We start from the raw sequence: 22315 nt of genomic DNA, 5'->3' as shown, positions 1-22315 counted from the left end.
GAAAGACTTAATGAACTCAATCTGTATAGTCTGGAGGACAGAAGGAAAAGGGGGGACATGATCGAAACATTTAAATATGTTAAAGGGTTAAATAAGGTCCAGGAGGGAAGTGTTTTTAACAGGAAAGTGAACACAAGAACAAGGGGACACAATCTGAAGTTAGTTGGGGGAAAGATCAAAAGCAACGTGAGAAAATATTATTTTACTGAAAGAGTAGTAGATCCTTGGAACAAACTTCCAGCAGAAGTGGTTGATAAATCCACAGTAACTGAATTTAAACATGCCTGGGATAAACACATATCCATTCTAAGATAAAATACAGAAAATAGTATAAGGGCAGACTAGATGGACCATGAGGTCTTTTTCTGCCGTCAGACTTCTATGTTTCTATGTTTCTATATTAACCCATGAGAAGCCTGTGTTCCATAAAATAATGAATTCACCAATTTTGTTAATTTAACTTCATTCTGAGCAAGTAATCATAGGTTAACCACAATGCTTTCTACTCCAACTTTTTTCCCAGTAAATAAAGAACTTCATTTTAAAACCGAACTCCATTTTAATGTTTATTGCTCGCAGCTGCCACCTGTCCAGCAATCCTATCCAGGTCTCTCTGTCCCCGAGGACTAAGCTTGCGACCTCCATACTGGTCCTTCTCCACCATTTTGAACCTTTTCAAAGCCTGGAGCACCCTTATGGCAACACTTTTGGAACCCTAGCTGAAGTGATCATACCATTGCACTGGCTCCCCCCCCCATAGATCTTGGTCATGGAGCCGACTCCAGCACCACCCCGAAGATAAAGGCTGTGGATGCAGCTTTGGTATAAAGCCAGTTTTCATCATATGGAGCCAATTCAATGTGCTTGGCTAGTTTGACTGTGTCCACCCATTCAGGTACCTTTAATTTGCCTGACTTTTTGAGAAAAGCTACAAGAACCCATACAAACTCCTGCTGGTTGACGCCTTTTACAGTTACTCCAGGCATCAGCGCTACCGGATAGGGAAAAAAACCACCCCAACTTTTAAAAAATGCCTTTCTGCTAAAATGAATGTAGGCGATGAGGTCAACTTGATGTCATGGTTCAAGGCATCAGTCTGGGAACTGTAGACCATGAGTTCTAGTCCCACCTTAAGACATAAAGCTAGCTGGGTAGCTTGGACCAGCCATTCTCCCTTGGCCGTAGGAAGACGATAATGGCAAACCACTTATGAAAATATTTCCAAGAAAAATGCAAGGAGTAGTTCAGACACTTGTCAGGACACTGGCTTGAAGGGTGAGAGAGAGAGAGACAGACAGACAGAGAAAGAGGGCAAGGGGGAGAGAAATCTGGACCGAATAGGAGATAAAGGAGTGTGATGCAGTGTGACATATTTTTACTATACTAAGGATGGGTTCCCCCTGGTTCAGACCGGATCATCTGACCTGGTAGCGACTCACTGGTGACATCATTATGGCATCACAGATCCAGTTCAGTCGGTGTTGGTCTGTGGGCACCGCCATCTGTTTTTAATTTTTTTCTGGATTTTTTTTTCCTGTTTGGAAGTTTTTCCTTCGGCTGCTGCTTGAAAAGGGCCCTCTCGCCCATCCCTGGGTTTATGCTTACCTTTATTCCTTCACCCAAAGCACAGCTGATCAGCTCCTCAGCTGTGTTTTGGGCTGATTCAAGCTACTGAGCATGAGCGGAAGCAGAATCGCATGAGGGGACGCGCACGAAACATCACAATGGCGAAGATAAATGGAACCCACCTTTGTACTGTACCCAAGGGTGTCGACTTGATAGCCCGTGGGCCAGATGCGTCATGCACAGACCAAGCCAACCCAGTTCTGCAAATGGGAAAAATGTTGTGAAACTTCATGTGATGGCAACGTGACACAGCAAGTTTGACACCCTTGCTCTACACCAGTGTTTCCCAACCTTGGCAAATTGAAGATATTTGGACTTCAACTCCCAGAATTCCCCAGCCAGCGAATGCTGGCTGGGGAATTCTGGGAGTTGAAGTCCAAATATCTTCAAGTTGCCAAGGTTGGGAAACACTGCTCTACACGATGGCCAAGCAGGCAGCCCTTCACTAAAGCTGCAGAAGGAGTTTTCATTTAATGAAAAACATGAACATTTTCCAACTTTTGTATAATTTTACCCAGGAAGAAGAAGAACATTAAAATTATATTTGGTATCAGTTTGCTTGTTTGCTATTTTAAACTCATACAGCACATTGCTGTGTTATATATTTACATTAATTGTTTGGTTTCTCCCAAAGAATCTAGGAATTATATCTAGTTGAAGCTACACAATAACTACTCAAAATAACTACGGTATGTTTCTCTGAAAAAAAAGAGGAACTAACCAATTTAAGGGTACAATGAATATCTTAAAGAAATGTATCTTATTGACTACATTACTTGGCTTATAGCAGTGATGGGGAAACTTTTGAGTTCTGGGTATCAGAGATAACCCTACTTGACTTCTGCTAGTGTGTCACATACATGCACACCCTGGACAAAAGAACAATTCATTGTTAACAAGAGTAATAAATTAGATTATTTACATTATTTAATACTTATGCAATTGAGAATGTTTTTCAGAATGCCTAGATGAGGCAGCCTCAGGTTGCATGAGGCCTAGAAGAGAAGGTATAAATGAACATTTAAACAAAATCAGGGTTAATGGATAGTCAATTGGAAAAGATACATGGTATTCAAATTATTACATGCATAAAGTTAAAAGAATATAGAAATATCTACAATAAAAATAGATTGTGAAGATGGTAAAACTTAAGTTTTTGTTTTGTTTATCTTTGCTTTCTACTGTTTTTGACACTTTTTGCTCCTTCTTGCTTGCTTCTAGATTTTTGTGTTTATATTTTAACTTTGTAAACATAAACCAACAGACATAGTTTTTTTCAAAGTTAAAAGATAAAAACAAAAATATAGAAGCGAGCAAGAAAAAGAAGTATCTCAACAAGAATAAAACTTTTCTTTTTTATAGATCCAAGGCAAATATCTGGACAACTGACCAATATATTTTGGCCTTGGAAATATGCATTAAACATCAGTGATGATGGTAGACGTCAGAGTGAGCAGGGTTAGTGCTAGACAAATATATTAAGAAATGATTATAGGGATTAAATAACATACAGTTTACCTAAGGAGCAAATCTAGAAGTGGGGAAAGAAGATTCCAGAGCAAGCATTCATTCATTCATTCATTCATTCATTCATTCATTCATTCATTCATTCATTCATTCATTCATTCATTCATTCGATTTTTATGCCGCCCTTCTCCTTAGACTCAGGGCAGCTTACAACATGGAAGCAATAGCACTTTTTGACAGAGCCAGCATATTGCCCCTCACAATCCGGGTCCTCATTTTACCCACCTCGGAAGGATGGAAGGCTGAGTCAACCTTGAGCCAGTGATGAGATTTGAACCACTGACCTACAAATCTACAGTCAGCTTCAGTGGCCTGCAGTACAGCATTCTACCTGCTGCGCCACCCCGGCTCATGTTCAAAACAAAGAGCCCGACTGCTATTGATAATATTCCCATGATGGATTCCCATAATGGAACAGGACAAATGGTTCAAGAGTATATCCTAATGGTTTCTTAATTCCCATGGAGATTTTGATTGAATTAGATTTGTTGAAATCTTATGCTAACCTGAGGGGAGGTTAGCAGCACTAGCCTAAATAATAATAGATAATGCTTCATAGTAAATGTTACTGCATGCTGTACGGGGTATCTGTGTTTTCTGAATATCAGAGAATTTCTCCACTCAGAGATTAATTTGGGCCAAGATAAGTTCTTTCTGGCTTTCTAATCCATTTTCTTCTGAGAGGAAACATCTGCTAAAACAGTTTCTTTTTTTCTGAGAGGTTCTGAGCAGTCTTTTTGTAATAAATATACTTTCCATGTGATTTTGGTTTAAATACAAAGAATGATAACTTTGCAGCCAAAAGGCTTTCTCACGTGTGTGTTTATATATGTTTTTAAAAACTATCATGCAAGGTCAAACAACAAGACATTATGAAATCCCTTGAATTATGCGAGAGGTTGAATTATAATTTTAGAAAATGGAACAAATGGAAACAGTTTAAAACACATTTTATCATGCTGCACTAGGTGTGTACAGATGTGCTTTGAAAATATGTGTTAGTCTTTAAGCCAAAAACTTTTGTCTCAAAATTCTAAGGCAATAAAGAAATGCTAAAGTATGTAGTTAGTCAATGGCACATAATATTATCTACTCCATCAAAAGTAATTTTAATTCGACTCCAGATCAGGCCCATGTTCCTCCCTAACCTCCTCCTCATCTGCTGCCATTTCCATTGACAATGGCAGGCCACAATAAGGAGGGAGAACAGGACCTTAAAAGTTTATCCATTAATAATTTAAATAGATAAATTAAATGGCAAATTTCTCCCAGTGTGCAAGTTACCGGCAAAAGGAGAAACTTCCCCCCAAGAAGTAATATGCATCAAATTTACCTCTCTCTAATCCTTAATTAAATATCAGTGATGACATCTAAAATATTCCTGGGTCATGATATTTTATTAATCCATTTGGAGGGAAGAGAAGTTGGTGTCTTTGCATTGTTTTAGATATTGTCCATATTGTCCATAGATGCATATATAAAAACAGGTGTTTTATGCTATGGAACAAATACCATAGGTGAATGAAAATGATGAAATAATTTAAAGATCTTAAGAGCATTATTTTTAGTAAGTGTAAAAATGCAAAGAAGAAAAGAAAACAAGAAATAGAAATATATACAGAAGTAATCTCCGAGTAAATATAAACAAACTTAATAACTCGTCACTCCAGTTAAGTCAGTAGTGGGTTCTAACTACTGTTGCTACCGCTTGTGCTCACTTTTGATGCTTCTGCGCATGCACTGAAGCATCCTGGGGCAGGTGGGTGGAGCATCCCGGGCGGGTATCCAGAGTGTCCTGGGTGGATGGTGGAATGTCCCAGGCAGGTGGGTGGAGCCCTCCGCCACTGCTACCAGTTCGCAAAACTGGGTCGAACGGGGAACAACCCACTACTGAGTTAAGTATATAAATAAATCTCTCTTCTTCTCATATCCCATCCAATATCTATATACAAATCCATAAACCATCAACTTTTAAGTCTTGGGGTCAGCAAAGAGTCCAGTAAGGATTATCAGAACTTTATAGAAATGCCAGTTAGGTCTATTGGCGAAGGCATCAGGCCAGTGAAGGGCTACCAAAAATTTTAGTGCCGCACTGTGGGCGTGGCTTATGCAGGACGCCCTGCATTTTCTTTCAATATCTTTCAGTGCAAATTGGGTGTTCTGGGGTGGAGCTCCATTTTCGCTACCCCACTGCATCCCACCCCCCAATCTGGGCAGCATCAGGCTAGAAACCAGGAGAGTGTGAGTTGTAGTCTTGTTTCAGGCATGAAAGCCTACAAGAGTTCAAGAGGTAGTTAAAGCATCCAGGCATGTAGTCTTCAATGCATCTACTGACATTCAGTTGTCTTGGGTCAATTACCTTTTTAAAAAAAAATTCCAAATGTTTTAAAAATTAATTAACCGACTAAATGTAAGTATCCCATTCCCAACCCATATTTCCCCTAAAATATTTTTCCTGCCCAGTTGGACTTAAAGCAAGATTATACTAACAAAATAGATTATACTAAAATAGATTCAAACCACTGCTTCCATTCCAGTCATTAATGGTCTTACTCTGTTGGACTTGTCTCTTTAGGTCCTGAGAGACAGAATGCATATTGGAGCGTTGTATCTCTGCATCCTTGAATAAAAATTGTACAGTGCTTGGTATAAAACAATCCTCTCTTCAGTTGCCCCCTTTCTGGAAATACCCCCCCCTCAAATATGGTAATCCTGACGTAGATGATTGGGCCATCTTCTTAACCATCCATTGGAAATGGTATTCAGGCAGTCCTTGACTTACGACCATTCATTTAGTGGCCATTCAAAGTTACAAAGTGATTTATGATCAGTCCTTGCATGTATAAGACTGTCACAGCACGCTTGCAGTCACATTTGGCTGCTGTACAACCAGCATATATTTACAAAGATAGCAACATCTTAGGACAGTGATGGTGAACCTATGGCACAGGTGCTACAGGTGGCATGTGGACCCGTATCTGCTGGCACGTGAGCCATTGCCCTAGCTCAGCTGCAACGTGGATGTATGTGCTGCCCACAGGGGTAGGCTACTTCCCGGATGAGGGGGGAACGCAATGGGGTAGTGAAAATGGATCTCCACCCTAGAGCACTCAATTTGCACTGAAAGATGTTGGAAAAAAATGCAGGGTGTCCTGCATAAGCCACGCCCACAGTGTGGTAGTAAAATTTTGGTAGCCCTTCACTGGCCATCCAGCTGATTTTTGGCTCACACAGAGGCTCTGGGAGGGCATTTTTGGCTTCCAGAGAGTCCCTGGGGGGATGGGGGATGGTGTTTTTATCCTCCCCTAGCTCCAGGGAAGCCTTTGGAGCCTGGGGAGGGTGAAACATGAGCCTACTGGGCCCACCAGAAGTTGGGAAACAGGCCACAACAGAAGATGAGAAGCCGCCCCGAGTCTGAGGGGCGGCATACAAATCTGATTAAACTAAACTACAGTGAACCCTCGAGTTTCGCGTCCTCAAGGATCGCGAAAGGGCTATTTCGCGAGTTTTCAACCCGGAAGTAAACTCCACCATCTGCGCATGCGTGCCCTTCCACGCATGCGTAGATGGTGGAGTTTCCCCGCCGGGCAGAGGCTTCCCTGGGTCTTCCCCCTCTTGCCCCCGTAAGACCCCAGCAGCGGCGCGAGCAACGGCGTGGGCGGGCAGGCGGCACGCGCGGGGGACACCCCAGCTCGGCTCCCCAGCTGGGAAGCGGCCCCAGCAACAGCGTGGGCGGGCGGGCGGTGCCCGCGCGCTTGGGGACATCGCAGCTCGCTCCCCAGCTGGGGAGCCGAGCTAGGGAGTCCCGACCGCGTGCGCGTTGCTGGGGAAAGCGCGCGCGCTTGGGGAATCCCTAGCTCGGCTCCCCAGCTGGGAAGCGGCCCCAGCAACAGCGTGGGCGGGCGGGCAGTGCCCGCGCGCTTGGGGACATCGCAGCTCGCTCCCCAGCTGGGGAGCCGAGCTAGGGAGTCCCGACCGCGCGCGCGTTGCTGGGGAAAGCGCGCGCGCTTGGGGAATCCCTAGCTCCGCTTCCCAGCTGGGGAGCGGAGCTAGGGATTCCCCAAGCGCGCGCGCTTTCCCCAGCAACGCGCGCGCGGTCCGGACTCCCTAGCTCGGCTCCCCAGCTGGGGAGCGGAGCTAGGGATTCCCCAAGCGCGCGCGCTTTCCCCAGCAACGCGCGGGCGGTCGGGACTCCCTAGCTCGGCTCCCCAGCTGGGAAGCGGCCCCAGCAACAGCGTGAGCAATGGGGTGGGCGGGCGCGAGCAACGGGGTGGGCGGGCGAAGGGCGGGCGGCAGTGGAAGCAAAAACACCATCTGCGCAAGCGCAGATGGTGTTTTTACTTCCGCACCGCTACTTCGCTAAAAATCGATCATCGCGTGGGGTCCTGGAACGGAACCCTCGCGATGATCGAGGGTTCACTGTAAACTAAACATATAAAGAACGGAAAAATCCCGCATAAAATTCTAAAAAAAAGATGGCGGCATGCATAGACCAGCACAGACAGAATCGGATCTGTGATGCCAAAATTACATCACCAGCTGGTCACTAATGATTCGGGCGATCTGGAACCGACACCTGGCTCAAGGCCATCTGAGGATAAATATGAAAAGGGCACTTTGCAACTCATGCTTTCTCTCTTTCTACATTCTCTTATATATTTTTGCATTTCTTCCTAGTTTTTTCCCCCTAGAGATCTGAAACAGATTGAGAGCAATACTAGGTTTGTCTTGTTTATTTATTTGAACTTTCATTTTGACTCCTTTTTTAAAACAAAACATGCTTGCTTAATGCAAAGCCACGAGTCAAGCCTAGCTAACATGCAGAAACAGCACATAGATAATTCCTCTCTCCAAATCCAGCATTTCTGGTTTGAATGTGACTTCAGCTCAGCTCACCACAAACAAGCCTTGAGGGTATATAAAATAGACTTATTTGGCAGCAGCCAAACTGTCTTGAACCAAGTTTAATTCTAATTGTCCTTTGGGTATGTTTTTTTAGTTATTTTAAAGCTAATAAAAGCAATGGGGAGGTGATATATACTAAGTATTCCTAGTCCAACTACACTAATTGATGAGATGTTTCCAAAAACCAGAGATAATGTGACAAGAGGAAATAATACAGTGTTCCCTTGATTTTTGCGGGTTCGAACTTTGCGAATAGCCTACACCACGGTTTTTCAAAACATATTAATTAAAAAATACTTCACGGTTTTTTCCCTATACCACGGTTTTTCCTGCCCAATGACATCATATGTCATTGCCAAACTAATAATTTTTGCAAATAAATAACAAAAAAAATAATTATTGTTAATAAATAATTATGTTTATAAATATCAGGATCACTAAGTGTCTTATTCAATGGTGAGTACCAGTAATAATGGTGAGTAAATGGTTGTTAAGGGAATGGGAAATGGTAATTTAGAGGTTTAAAGTGTTAAGGGAAGGCTTGTGACACTGTCCATAGCCAAAAATAGTGTATTTACTTCCGCATCTCTACTTCGCGGAAATTCAACTTTCTCGGGCGGTCTCAGAACACATCCCCCATGGAAATCGAGGAAACACTGTACTACCAAAAGAGGTCCCCTCTGTAAGTTATTCCAGTTAAGCGTTTGATTTATCTAGCTCAGGGGTGCCAAACTTAAGATCTTTAGGGGTGCTTAGATTTGGCCTGTGAGGCCGCCCTGGAAGCAATGAAGAATTGGCCTGTAGTGCCTCTGCCAGCAAAAATGGGCTTCCAAACTCCATTTTTAGCTGCAGCAACCTCCTTCAACCCTCTGCCGGTGAAAACAGAGCTTGTGAAAACAGAGCTCTGTTTTTGCTGGTGGAGGGTCGCAGGAGGCCATTGCCGATGAAAATGGAGTTTAAAAGCCTGTTTTTGCTGGCACAGCGCTTGGGCCACTACAGGCACCTCTGACACGAGTGATGTTGAACTGGCCACCCTACCCTGGCTACACTTACCCCCCCCCCCCAAGGTCAAATACAACCCTGATGTGGCCTTCAATGAAATCAAGTTTGACACCCCTGATCTAGCCCCCTCTCTTGCCTTTCCTTAGATTTGTACTTTCTGAAACTTCTTGGTGAATGAGAAACTACTGTTTCTATTATTTAATTAGAGTTTGCATTTTGTTCATTTATTATTCCATGTCTTTCATTCTGGAATGTTGGAGAATAGGTTTTAACTTCCTTTCTGGATGCTGTTATATGTTTGATGACCCAAATAAAGTTCAAACCTGTTATATGTCTGTTAATTGTACTGTTCTCAGACAATACTTACTAATCAGCTTACTAATCAGATTGTCATGATGCATTTTGTCAAGCATTTTGCTGACACCAAGAAGTAATAATGTACAGCTTTCTCACAATTTTCTAAGAAAATTACTGAACAGGGACATTCAATGTTCACTGGTTTTGGAATGGAACTTCATTACATTTGGTTTCAATTTTAGACCATGCCAAACTTCCCCCAAACTACATGGTTCTAGAGGTATTTGTACGTATATCTGTGTTTTTGTATATGTATATGCAGAATCCAATATATCCCACTTAACAATTTCTGAATCTAGATATCTGCTGTTTATATATTTAAAAACTGGAACATTGCAGAATGTAGATCAAAAAATTGAAATATGTGACAGATTAGCAAGCTAGAACGATGCAAGGGTATTGTTGTAAAGCAGTGGTTCTCAACCTTTCCAATGCCTCAATCCCTTAATACAATTCCTTATGTTGTGGTGACCCCCAACCATACGTCTAGCGCCGATTCTCCCAACAGAGCTTTAAGCTGATTGGCAGGAAAGTCAAAGGGAACCCTTTGAAATATGTTCCAAGGTGCCAGAATAGAAGCTTTGGTTCCTAGCACAATGGGAAATTTGTCTTTTCCCATGGTCTTAGGCGACCCCTGTGAAATGGTCGTTCAACCCCTAAAGGGCTCCCGATCCCCAGGTTGAGAACCACTGCTGTAAGGGAACTGATGACTCCCCAAATTTGATATATAACTTGTAGCATAGTTATTGTACTTCTGACATCTCTTGAAGGCATGTTGATTGTTTTGGGTAAAAAGCTTCTAAAAAGATTCTTGAAGCAGCATATTTTTAAGGGCCTGGTTCTAATTTATGGGTCTAATTTATGACCCTCTCCCCAAATCTGTTCAAATTTTCTTGTGGCCTTAATAGGTCAGTCTGAGAGGGAAGGTGGATGTACAGAAAATAATCTTCTCCCAGTGACTGATAAGGGCCCACAGAGTTGTCCTTCTCCTGGTCCTGTCAGCTAAACAGTGTCAGTTGGCGGGACCATGGGGGAGGGCCTTCTCTGTGGCGGCTCTGGCTCTCTGGAACCAGCTACCTCATGAGATCCATACTGCCCCCACCCTACTGGTCTTCTGGAAGACCCTAAAGACCTGGCTTTGCCGGCAAGCCTGGGGCCGTTGATCAAATGATGCATCATCTGAATCCGGCCACAAAAGTTATGCATGGTTTTATTAATGGGTTTTAAATTGTCTTGTAAATTGTTTCTTTTTAGTTGTTGTTTCTCTTTGTTGTGAGCCACCCAGAGTCCTTCGGGAGTTGGGCGGCATATAAATCAAACTAATAAATAAATAAATAGAATCTCTGGGTGCTTAGAACATTGACCTCTGAGAAACAAAAATAAGGCAACACAAAGGATCCGACCTCTGAGAAGAACACAGAAAGATTGAATCTAATAGACTTCTTAGCTGGGGACATCTTCTGCAGATAAGTAGATTCAGTGCATATGTACAGGACAATTTTCTGGACAGATGTTTTCTTTAAGGATTTTGGGCAAACATCTATGAACGGTGAACAAACATCCGGACAATATGTGGTTCTCAAAAGATGATGACAGCCAAATGACCTAGGACTTTTGCAGATGATTTAAAAGACCAGATTTGTTTTTCTTAGTTCAATTTATTTTTCCTAGACAGATCCCCCACAATCATCTTCTAATGGAAAGGGGACGGCCTTGCTGAGGCTTAATGGGTCATAGTGGGAGACAGCTATATTTAGATCTATTACATCTTGCAACACAGTCTTTAAAGAATAAGCACATAATTTCGAAAGAGGCACAAAATGATGGAGTATTGCTTTAGAGGGAGAGGATAGTTTACTAATATTTTTTAAGGGAAGGGTAAGAGATACAAACAATGCAGAAGACAATTTGGTTTTTTAAATAAAATAAAATAGCTAATTGCAATGTGACTCCTGAAATACAGTATATATGGATTTGGGAAATTGCTCCAATAAAATGACATATGTTGGAATTGGCTTGTATGCAATCACTGAAGTCATTAAGTATATGTAGGAGGCAATCCAGACATGTGAACTGAGGCAGTGACACACCAGGATCTCTAAACGTGGGCAACTCTTGCTTGTCTCATTAGCTAGGTAGACTTCAATGCCAAAAATGGACAAAATAAGGATGGTTAACAAATTAAGAAATGATGATACCCACAATAAAGAGAGAGAAAGAATGGTACAGTTGAATGTGTGCAGGATCACCTTGGTTGCGACTTTCTTTGGGAAAATATCTAGCCTACCTGTCTTTCTTTCAAACAGATCAAAATAGAGTAAGAAATTGGTTAAAAACACCTAGCTACTGTAGGACAATTCAAATCACCAGGGCCACATGTCTATGGAGTCTATGGAGAGGGGCGGCATTCAAATCAAATCAAATCAAATCAAATCAAATCAAATCAAATCAAATCAAATCAAATCAAATCAAATCAAATCAAATCAAATCAAATCAAATCAAATCAAATCAAATCAAATCAAATCAAATCAAATCAAATCAAATCAAATCAAATCAAATCAAATCAAATCAAATCAAATCAAATCAAATCAAATCAAATCAAATCAAATCAAATCAAATCAAATCAAATCAAATCAAATCAAATCAAATCAAATCAAATCAAATCAAATCAAATCAAATCAAATCAAATCAAACCAAACCAAACCAAACCAAACCAAACCAAAAAACCAAAAAACCAAAAAACCAAAAAACCAATAAATCAATAAACCAAAAAACCAATAAATCAATAAATCAATAATTGTCGGAAGTTAGTACCTATCCCTCTTCTAGAGGAATAAAATATTTTAGAATATATTAAAAAGGCAGAATATTATGTAGAATATCCCTGGATGAGAAAATGGAGAAACATGCTTTTAGGCAGGAAACAGATTCATTCCTAGTAGCCCTTTGTCAATGCGCCATGAAGGAATGGGCCCAGCTCACTTATTTTCCCCACCTTTGTTAATAGCCTGAGCCAGTCTATTTTACATAACAAAGATCTACCCCCTTCAGGCAGACCCATCTAGCAAACAGAATCTCACCACATGGCACCGGGGGAGATTGCATCAGCCAGCACTCAAACTAGCCTGGGACACAGACAAAGCCTACACAGTTAGCTAAGACCAGTGATGGGCCGATACCGGAACAGTAAGGTGCTCCGCTCTGGTAGCGATTTTCGGGATGTGCATGCAGCTGCTCATCCTGATGCATGCATATGAGTCCTCATGCAAGATTTGGCTTCTGAACATGCACAGCAAGCAAAATGTTGTGTGAAGACACTTGCGTGAGCAGGATTTCGCCAATTTTTGCCAATTTTTTGCTTTTGCACATGCGCAGAAGCAAAAACATCGGTGAAAATCACCAAAATATTACTTGTGTGCGGGTCTTTGCATGAGATTTTGCTTGTTGCACCGACAGGCATGCACCTGCCCGCCTGAAGCGTATGCATTTGTGACGGCCTTGGAGGGCACACAGTAGCGCCGAAGATGGTGGTCCTTCGCTGGCTAAGACCCCTGCCCCCTGAGAGTCTGACAGTCAATGGAATATATTCCTTACACAGGAAGAGGAAACTTTTAAGGTGGGACCCAACAGAGGGTATAAAACTAGGGCACTCTCAGCATCTCACCCCTTCTTCTTCAATATCTTCAAGGCATGTGATCCCACTTTCCCCCAGGACCTCAGATCATGTGGTCCTGCTGTCCACTATTAAACCATCTTTCCAATCAGTCACCATGCCTCCAATGTCTTTTCCCCACTTGGAACTGAAACCAGGAGAATATTCCTTACAACATTATATTCCAGGAAATATAGAAACATAGAAGATTGATGGCAGAAAAAGACCTCATGGTCCATCTAGTCTGCCCTTATACTATTTCCTGTATTTTATCTTAGAATGGATATATGTTTATCCCAGGCATGTTTAAATTCAGTTACTGTGGATTTACCAACCATGTCTGCTGGAAGTTTGTTCCAAGCATCTTCTACTCTTTCAGTAAAATAATATTTTCTCACGTTACTTCTGATCTTTCCCCCAACTAACCTCATATTGTGCCCCCTTGTTCTTGTGTTCACCTTCCTATTAAAAACACTTCCCTCCTGAACCTTATTTAACCCTTTAACCTATTTAAATGTTTTGATCATGCCCCCCCCCTTTCCCTTCTGTCCTCCAGACTATACAGATTGAGGTCATTAAGTCTTTCCTGATAAGTTTTATGCCTAAGACCTTCCACCATTTTTGTAGCCCATCTTTGGACCCGTTCAATTTTATCAATATCGTTTTGTAGGTGAGGTCTCTAGAACTGAACACAGTATTCCAAATGTGGTCTCACCAGCGCTCTATACAGCGGGATCACAAGCTCCCTCTTCCTGCTTGTTATACCTCTAGCTATGCAGCCAAACATTCTACTTGCTTTCCCTACCGCCTGACCTCACTGTTCACTCTTTTTGACACTGTCAGAAATCACTACCCCTAAATCACTACCCCTAAAGGATATTGAAGGAGCTGACAAATGTGATCTCAGGGCCAGCAAACAAAATCTTTCAGGACTCTTGGAAGATAGGGGAGCTGCCTTGCGTCTTGTCAGATGCTTCTTGTTAGCTGCTTTGGAGAATAAGTCTATCCCTCCTTCCTATGACTACCCTTCAAGTACCAGAAGACCCTTTATGCTGAGTCGTAGTTAGTGAGTTTGTGTATCACACTCAGCCAAAAATAAACAAATCATATGACTTAGTGTAATAATACAATAAAGTACAACCTGATTGTTTTGTTTTTATTTTTGTAAACTTCTTCACAAAAAGTACAAGGGATGTCTTCTCTGGAACGTCACATGGCCAGGTTTATACAACCTTTTGAACCATAAACTAGCCAATCATGTTTTAGTTTGTGGTTTAGTAAAATTCAATATTTTCTGTCAATATGAGTCAGTGTGTTAATTGAACCCAGATGGAACTTTTTTAAAAAAAGGTTTCCCATCATGAAACCTTTTAACTGTCTTGTGATTATAATGTCACGAAATCCCAAACCCAGGACAACTGTAAACCTAGGAGCAGAGTAATTTTGCCAATTGTAGCTTTGAAATAATATGAGGGCACCAGCTTATTGCGTACTTCAGTACACTGGATGTTAAGACAAACAGTGGCCTGTTGGTGAGCTTTTCAGAGACATCAGTTTGGCTGTGAGCAGAATCCTATTCAGATGTAGTTCAGTAGAGCAAATCTCTTAGATTTGTCTGAAAGGTTATATTGTTCTCTAGAATTTCTATCTGTCTCATTTGTTTGGATACTTAACAGAGTTATATGACTTATTTTCTTATGCTTTTATGAAAAGATCATGCAATGTCTCTTCTAGGTAGAGCCCTCAGTTTTATAGATGTATTTTATTTATTTTATTATTTTATTTTATTTTATTTTATTTTATTTTATTTTATTTTATTTTATTTTATTTTATTTTATTTTATTTTATTTTATTTTATTTTATTTTATTTTATTTTATTTTATTTTATTTTATTTTATTTTATTTTATTTTATTTTATTTTATTTTATTTTATTTTATTTTATTTTATTTTATTTTATTTTATTTTATTTTATTTTATTTTATTTTATTTTATTTTATTTTATTTTATTTTATTTTATTTTATTTTATTTTATTTTATTTTATTTTATTTTATTTTATTTTATTTTATTTTATTTTATTTTATTTTATTTTATTTTATTTTATTTTATTTTATTTTATTTTATCTTATTTTATTTTATTTTATTTTATTGTTTGTCAAGCATGTATAGGATAGTTAGTACTTTGTATAAACATGACATAAGTAAATAATAATAATAACAACAACAACAACAACAATAATAATAAAGGACAATAGGGCAGTAGGACAGGGATGGTAGGCACAATGATGCACTTATGCACACCCCTTACAGACCTCTTAGAAACAGGGAGAGGTCAACTGTAGACAATCTAAGGTTAAAGTTTTGGGGATTTGGGGAAGAAACCACAGAGTCAGGTAGTCCATTCCAGGCATTGATCACTCTATGTATTATTTATGTATAAGGTACAATTAAACCAATTAGCAATTTATTTTATTTATATATATATTGTGAAACAATTATAGGATGGTAGTTTGTATAAACATAACATTAGAAAAAATGATAAAAATAATGATAAAAGACAATAGGACAGTAGGACAGGGACAGTAGGCACAATGGTGTGCAATTTCTCTTATGATCTATGTTATATTTATCCAATCTTGGAAAGTAGCAAAAGAAACATATGTCAAAGTACAAAAACTATAGAAATCATAGTAATGAACTTAAAGCATCAGGTAAGAGATAAGTAGGCTATCCAAAAGACAAGTGCAAAGGATTAGAATTTGGGGCTATCCACCAAGGTATCCTGACAGCAGCTTGCAAAAATTGTGTTTGCATAGTTAGCAATACAATTTATTTATTTATTTATTTATTTTATTACTTAGATTTGTATGCCGCCCCTCTCCGAAGACTCGGGGCGGCTCACAACATGTAAAACAAATCATAAGCAATCAGACAAATTTAAAATATTTAAATATTTAAAAACCCCATATGCTAGCAGACACACACACAGACATACCATGCATAAATTAAACGTGCCCAGGGGGAGATGTTCAGTTCCCCCATGCCTGACGGCAAAGGTGGGTTTTAAGGAGTTTACGGAAGGCAGGAAGAGTAGGGGCAGTTCTAATCTCCGGGGGGAGTTGGTTCCAGAGGGCCGGTGCCGCCACAGAGAAGGCTCTTCCCCTGGGGCCCGCCAACCGACACTGTTTAGTTGACGGGACCCGGAGAAGGCCCACTCTGTGGGACCTAATCGGTCGCTGGGATTCGTGCGGCAGGAGGCGGTCTCGGAGATATTCTGGTCCGATGCCATGAAGGGCTTTAAAGGTCATAACCAACACTTTGAATTGTGACCGGAAATTGATCGGCAGCCAATGCAGACTGTGGAGTGATGGTGAAACATGGGCATACCTAGGTAGGCCCATGACTGCTCTCGCAGCTGTATTTTCAACAATACTTGAAAAAGAAATGATAGAATTCAGAATGAAGTAGAATCACTCTTTTTTTGGTCTCCTCTTTCTCCCCACCCTGCCTGCAAGCTATAAGTGAGACATGATCTCAGCTACAGCTAACTGAAAAAGCAACTAGACTTGGCCAGTGAGAATCTCACGTCTTGTTCCAAAAAGCCTTGAACTGGACAACATAAGAAAAGCAGTTGCAAAATGGGTTTTCAGCATGTTTGGGCTGATGAATGCAGCATGTTAATGAAAACTGCTTCCCCGGGGTTTTCGTTCATGCTGCAGTATGAAAAAACTGAGTCAACTTTGGATCCATGATGAGATGACCTATTGAGATGGGCCAATTCTCTACTATCCTGCTGTCCAGCCACAGAGCAGAGTTTGGATTAACCCATTTTTTGTTATTTTTATAATCTCTGCTGATGCTCCTTTCTGATCACAAACCCTACAAAAAAGTTTACCATCCTCATTATTAATATACAGAAATTTCATGAAAACTCTAACTTGGTGGTTTATGTATTTCTAACAGAAGAATTAATGATGTATACCAGACCTTGGAAAAGTGCGGCCCGCCCACTGTCTGTGACCAACCCGTGGAGGTTGGAAGGAAGAAAGGAAGGGAGGAAGGAGAAATGGAGGAAGGAAGGAAGGAAGGAGAAATGGAGGGTGGAAGGAAGGAAAGGAGAAATGGAGAGAGGAGGGAGGAAGGAAAGAGAAATTCTCTTTCCATTCCCTTTTGCAAAAGTCCAATAAATGCTCATTTTTTTAATTGTTCATTGGTTTCATTGGCCTTTTCAAGAAATTTAAAGCAAACCCCCCACCCCACCTCTCATGGGAAAAAAAGGGAGGAGGAGGAAGAAGAGGAATCCAAAGCTACTTTCAGGCAAAGCCTCCACTATGTTTTCTCAACTGACAATGTAGGTCAGTTGAAGAGAGGCACCTGAAAGGAATATTTTGAAAGAGAAGTAAAGAACTGCCCAAAAACAGAAATAAAAGGCAGGAAAAATCAGAGAGACAGAAGCTTCTCTCCATCTGGAGAAGGAAGGAAGGAAGGAAGGAAGGAAGGAAGGAAGGAAGGAAGGAGAAATGGAGGGAACAAGGAAGGAAGGAAGGAAGGAAGGAAGGAAGGAAGGAAGGAAGAGGTGGGCAATTAATTTATAATTATAATATATTTATAATATATAATTATATATATAATATATATAATATAATATATAATTATAATTTATAATTATAATACTGTATAATTAACTCAGTTCTACCCAATAAATCCAATAAATAAATAATATACAGTATTGGGTAGAACTGAGTTAATTATATTAATCCAGCCCTCTAAAACCATCCCAATTTCTCATGCGGCCCCATGGCAAAATTAATTGCCCACCCCTGTTATACAGTATATAACTACCATGTTTCCCCAAAATAACAGTTTGTCTTCTATATTTTTGAATCCTGAAATAAGCACTTGGTCTTATTGCCATGCACTCAAAAGCCCGATTGGGCTTATTATCAGGGGATGTCTAATTTTTTTGGGGAAAGGGTAGGATATGTGTGTGGCATTGCTGATGATTCATGATTGTTATTACTATTGGTTTTTTTTTAAAGAAATGTTATTATTTATATATAGAAACATAGAAACATAGAAGTCTGACGGCAGAAAAAGACCTCATGGTCCATCTAGTCTGCCCTTATACTATTTTCTGTATTTTATCTTAGGATGGATATATGTTTATCCCAGGCATGTTTAAATTCAGTTACTGTGGATTTATCTACCACGTCTGCTGGAAGTTTGTTCCAAGGATCTACTACTCTTTCAGTAAAATAATATTTTCTCATGTTGCTTTTGATCTTTCCCCCAACTAACTTCAGATTGTGTCCCCTTGTTCTTGTGTTCACTTTCCTATTAAAAACACTTCCCTCCTGAACCTTATTTAACCCTTTAATATATTTAAATGTTTCGATCATGTCCCCCCTTTTCCTTCTGTCCTCCAGACTATACAGATTGAGTTCATTAAGTCTTTCCTGATACGTTTTATGCTTAAGACCTTCCACCATTCTTGTAGCCCGTCTTTGGACCCGTTCAATTTTGTCAATATCTTTTTGTAGGTGAGGTCTCCAGCAGAGTGGCAGAGTCCACCATATGGCAGAGTTATTTATTTGGATTCTTTTGTAATCTACTTAAATTTGGAATGAATTAAAGTAGGGTAGAGGGAGTTGTAAATAAATAAATAAAAACATAGCAACAACGTGAAGGCAAAATCTGGAAGGAGACCACGGTGAGGATGAAAACATTTCAAACTGTTTATTCTTCTGTCATGATTCACTCCAGGTTGTGTATGTATGAATTTTGTTGAGACAGGGTGTGGAGATAAAGCGTTAATAGAAATAAAATTCTTAACGAGTGCAGCAATTCTTGGCTTCTAGCTGCAGTTTCAAGTTAACCACAATTTTAAAAGGTTTGCCAACAATGGATTTACTGTAATATTTAGCTTAATGGCTGGGCAGTCAAAAAGTAAACATAGTCACTATGAGGTAGACACTTTAGAAAATAGGACTCAATTTCTAATCCAATCTTAATGCTATTATTAATGAATGCCAATACAGAGCAAAGCAGTCTAGTTTGCAAATTTTAGGTCAGTAATAAATATGAAACTAACATATCTTTCCTTTCCTTCTCATACCTATCTATCATCCCTCTATTTATCTATCTATCCTCTATGTAATTATAAAAGGGTAAAAACCAAGAGCTGTGAAGGAATAGAATTGTAAAGGAATGTTGGTGTTTTTCAAATAAGGTGGGCAAAATTGGCTTAGTGAGGTGGCATTCATTGTCAAGTCCTTAAGCACCACTTTTAAACTCTTGCAGATAAATAGTTGTCTACTTTAATGAATAGCTGAGAAGTACTGTTCTTGCACATGGTTTTAACCAGTTGTTCAAATCATTTTTGAAAGGTACATAGCCTTGGTAAATTGACATACCGTGTTTTCCCGAAAGTAAGACAGTGTTTTACTTTCTTTTTACCCCCAAAAGCCCCACTACGTCTTACTTTCGGGGTATGTCTTACATTGGAAAAAATTGAAAGGGCTGCGTTCCCGAAGGCATCTCCCCAGAGTCCAGAAGGGCAGCTGCGGGATAGGAGCCTCGTGAGCCCTTTTCCAAGTTCAACCTCAGGGCTCCAAGCGGCATGCATGCGTGGAGCCGCAGACGCGTGTCAGGGAAGCGTGTGTCTGGAGGGGAGGAGCCGCTCTGCGCAGTTGGGCAGCCCCACCTGCCTGCCAGAAAGGAGGCGGGCGAAGGAGGGTGCAGCTCCGGCCGCTCGCCTCGAAGCCGGTCGGCCTCGCTGGCTGCTTGCAGCCGAGCCTCGGCAGGACTCGGTTGCTGGGACGAGCGCCTTCGCTGCAAGCCGCCGCCCGCTCGGCTCGCTTCGGACCAGCGCCGTCCTTCGCTTTGCCAAGCCGGGGAAGAGGCGGTGGCGCCGCGGCGAGGCGAAGGCGACGGGCGCGCGGGGAGCTTGGAAGCGACGTCATTGGGCTCCCCCCCGGCAATACCCCCGTGTTTCCCCGAAAGTAAGACATATGTCTTACTTTCGGGGTACGGCTTATATTAGCCGACCCCCCTGAAGCCCCCGATACGTCTTACAATCGGGGGTGTCTTACTATCGGGGAAACAGGGTAGTTGCAAGGCATGGAGGGTACAGGTGTGTATTGAATAAGCAACAAAAAATGTACTGTAGATTAATAAATAAAAAATATTTATTTATCCCCCTAAACTTTGCTGGAGAAGTTACCTAGCCTGGTAATGAAATGTTCCAAAACCAACCTACAAGCTTGGAGAATGAACCTTCCACCCTCAGATAAAAGAAATTCCAACTACTCTCTATGAAACTCAGAAAAGTAGGAAAGGTATGTTTAATAGTTATTTTACAATTCTGGATAAGAAACTTTGACATTTGATTAAGACTCTTTATCATTGGTTCCTTTTCCTTTACCTTTGATGTTGTTTTAGATGAACTTCTAAAACGTTAGAATAAAGCAAAATACTGCACAAAACTTTTAATGTACCAAGTTTGTACAAGTGTATGGAGAAACTGGCTCATTGGTTGGAATATGTGATTTTTTCCCAATAATTTCTTATCATTGTCATGGCCATATATTTGCCTAAGAGCTCTAACATAAGCCAGGCACATTCATACCCTGCCAAAAGACTGTTTTTGTGAGCTGTTCACCAACTAAATGACTTCTTTTCCGCTGCCAAAAATAAATCTGCCGTTTGTTCATTTTTTTCTGAATATCTGCTTGGTACTCTGAAAGAGAGCTTTATGTTTTCTTCAGGTACTATTTTTTGTTTTTGCCATATCTGAAGGCCAACATATGCTACCTCTGTGCATTCAGAACCTCACCGTGTGTATTACCTTTCCTATTAAGGTGAATAACATTCTGGAAGAGCTTTCAGGAACAGAAATGATGTGTGATGATAATGTCAAGAGGCCAGGCTACTTCTTCATCATTGTTGTCTCTCTGTGCAAAACTGATTTCCTTAATCCCTCTATGCTCAGAACTGGATTTAATGAATGTAAGAAAAAATGTAACACTTTTTTAAAAAGTTGTTTTTATTTTTCTCCACAGTTTCCATATATGTATCAATACCTTAAGAATATATCAATAGTACAGTGGTACCTCTACCTAAGAACGCCTCTACTTAAGAACTTTTCTAGATAAGAACCGGGTGTTCAAGATTTTTTTTGCCTCTTCTTAAGAACCATTTTCTATTTAAGAACCCGAGCCCGGAAAAATTTCCCAGGAAATTTGAGAGCGGCACAAAGGCCTGGCCAGTTACCTGCCATTCCCTCTTTAATCCCGGAGGCTTTGGCAGTCCAGAGCGAACAAAGCATTTTCCTCCCGTAGAAAGATGCTGAAGTTTGCTCTCAGTCAGAGATGTACAACCCAGCCTTCCACAGTAAAATACCATAAGAAAACATAAACATAAAACGCCAACATACTTGAAAATAAATATAATATAGAGATGTAAATAGAGCAGTTGAACATCTCCAATAGAAATGGGATCTAATGTAGACAGGGCCTATTTGTAACATGTACTCAGTAATGGGCTGCTGCCCCCATGGACACAGTGGGGGTAGTAAGTTTATGCACTATTTATTGAATACTTAATAGTTTTTTTATTGTCCTTCATTCTCTAGTACCTTAGTATGATCCTTAATTACTTTTAAAATAGGAAATAATTAAATAGTATGTTTTTACTCATAAACGTTTAATCATTTAAATCATTATCTAGAACTGAACCTTGTGGGTTCAGTACAAAACCTTAAAATGTTACTGTGCTCCTCAACAAATAATGGTGTCTATCATTTGTCCTTTTGGTGGCCATTAAAATAATGTGATTTAATCAACTGACAAAGAGTGAAAGCTCTTATTTGAAAACTTATCGTGGCCGGTAAGCCACTCCCACCCAGTCACATGACCTTTAAGCCACCTCAATCACATGATTGTCAAGCCACTCCTGCCTGGTCACATGGCCAGCAAGCCACTCCTACCCAGTCACATGACCATCAAGCCACCCCCCACACAATAAGCCACTCCCACAGTGTGGTAGTAAATTTTTTTTGCAGCCCTTCACTGCATGTACTCCCAGTGTCAAATGAAGAACAGATTCTTCCAAAGAAACCTTTTTTTTACCTAATTCTGTCCTATGTTATGCTAGTAAAGTACATTAGACCCAATTCTCTCAGATTTTCTTTACATGTCATATTTTGTGATCCTGTATTTGGCAGCAGTTCTGGGAAGATGGAATAGAA

At 40.4% G+C, this 22315-nt stretch overlaps 1 pseudogene; it reads right to left on the bottom strand.

Moving 5' to 3' along the window:
• Nucleotides 1-516: 516 nt before the first annotated feature.
• LOC139161261 (small ribosomal subunit protein eS19 pseudogene) lies at nt 517-986 on the bottom strand (annotated as a pseudogene).
• Between the last annotated feature and the right edge of the window lie 21329 nt (nt 987-22315).

This window comes from Erythrolamprus reginae, chromosome 1, assembly GCF_031021105.1.
Source record: "Erythrolamprus reginae isolate rEryReg1 chromosome 1, rEryReg1.hap1, whole genome shotgun sequence".
NCBI lineage: Eukaryota > Metazoa > Chordata > Lepidosauria > Squamata > Dipsadidae > Erythrolamprus > Erythrolamprus reginae.
This window is presented reverse-complemented; position numbering and strand designations above follow the sequence as displayed.